Here is a 2,107-nt window from a genome sequence, read left to right on the forward strand (position 1 = left end):
ATGTAATCATATGTCAGTTCTAGTATAATATATTTGTCCAATGAATACCCGTTAATCATCTGCATTTCATCTTGGTGTAGCAAAATTAATGGCCAGTAGTGTACATACGTATCATTAATCGTTGAAAATCTATGTGACCTGAAAATTCTGACAAGAGAAAAAAACTAAAGCTCCGCCCGAACAGGCCATTAAGGTCCCACGTTGCCGACCGGCCGCCGTGTCATTATACGAGACCGGAGCTGCTACTTCTCAATCAGGCAGCTCCTCAGTTCGGCACACAAGGGCCGAGTGCATCCCGCTTGCCAACAGCGCTCGGCAGATCGGATGGTCACCCATCCAAGTGCTAGCCCAGACAGACAGCGCTTAACTTCGGTGATCTGACGGAAACCGGTGTTACCACTGTGGTGAGGCCGTTGGCAGTTACAAGAAAGCTATGGGAAAAAGCCAAGGAAGCTGATTAGAGGTAAATGACGAGAGAACAAAATTCATGAGGATAGCAAGAAATTACACCACAGAAAGAGAGGGAACTATACAGATTGATGACCATGTGTTTGAAGAAGGAGCAGCGTGGATCGGAGTAAATAACAGGAATTGTTAGAAACAAGAAAGAGAAGCGAGAATAAAAGCAGCATCCAGAGCACCACAGTCACTCAACAAACTACTACCAGCCAAAATTTCACAAAGAGGAACCAAAATAGGGACATAAAAAACTATAATAAGGCCATTCTTGCTATATGTGGCAGAAATGTGGAGAACAGAGGTGTATACAGGTTTTCGAAAATAAAATCCTGCGGAAGATATTTGGGCCAATTTATGAGGAAAGAGAACGGCGAAGAAGAAAAATGGAGAACTCAGGGAGGTGTATATTAAATCAGATATTGTTGTAGAATTCAAGACAAGGAGGCTTAAATTGGTCGGGAAAGTGTATAGAAAAGAGAAGGGATCAAGACAAAGAATGGCGAAGACCTTTAGGCGGACCGTAAATAAGATGGAGAGACCAGGTAGCCAAGAATCTTCAGATACTTGGAGCAAAGTAAGAATATGCCAAGGACAGAACACTGGAGGAGGCTGGCTACCTCACGAGGTCAAAAAACCGACTACGGTTTGTGGGGCCAGAGTAGGTATTTTTTGTAGGAGGAGACAAGAACTATCATCAGTGACAACTGATCCGCAAAGTTTCTCAGAACTTTTAATTTATTAATCTGTTTCACAGGAATTGAAACATAATGTCATTTGCTAAAGTGTTACAGTAATTTTAAATTTGTCGTTGCAACTGCCAAAATATACTTTTTGCTTTTACGATTGATTTATTGATTTAAAACATCATTCGTCGTCTGGATTGAAACATTTATAATTTTGATTTGTTTTATTTATCTAAGAACACTTCGTTACAAAAATATTGAAGCGTGATTTTTACCCACAGCACTTTTGCCTGATTCCAGCTCACACCTAGAAGTGCCGTGTACTTGCACATTTTTCAGAACTCCTGACGATGTTTCACATGAATAGAAGGTAACATACATACGCACTTTTTAGTAGCTGGGAAGACAGATTTTAGATAAATTTAATAGTTGTAGTATAAGTACTGACGCTTTGCCGCTGTTAGTGATCAGTGACGCGGAATAACGACTGCTTATAATTTCTGGTATTTTAGCGGCTACCTGCCAGATTACACATATACTGACAAGTAGTGGAATTGTTAGTGCACGCCTGAGAAAAGCAGGAGTTCTACTTAGGCTTGAGTATAGATCCAAAACAGTTTTAATTCTTAAAAATGTTCAAATGTGTGTGATATCTTATGGGACTTAACTGCTAAGGTCATCAGTCCCTAAGCTTACACACTACTTAACCTAAATTATCCTAAGGACAAACACACACACCCATGCCTGAGGAAGGACTCGAACCTCTGCCGGGACCAACAGCACAGTCCATGACTGCAGCGCCTGAGACCGCTCGGCTAATCCCGCGCGGCTTAATTCTTCATATATTATCTACAAATATTAGGATAAGACGTCAGCCGTGTGACGTTCAGTTTAATCTGTTTACAGACAAGGCAGCACCATACCATCAATAATGTCTAACAAACTGCTACTGGTTTCAGAGACTA

The 2,107-nt window shown here is 41.0% G+C and overlaps 1 pseudogene; it reads right to left on the reverse strand.

Annotated features, from left to right (window-relative positions):
* Nucleotides 1-300: 300 nt before the first annotated feature.
* Nucleotides 301-418, reverse strand: LOC124597068 (annotated as a pseudogene).
* Nucleotides 419-2,107: the final 1,689 nt, after the last annotated feature.

Source organism: Schistocerca americana, chromosome 2, assembly GCF_021461395.2.
Source record: "Schistocerca americana isolate TAMUIC-IGC-003095 chromosome 2, iqSchAmer2.1, whole genome shotgun sequence".
In the NCBI taxonomy this organism is placed as follows: Eukaryota; Metazoa; Arthropoda; class Insecta; order Orthoptera; family Acrididae; genus Schistocerca; species Schistocerca americana.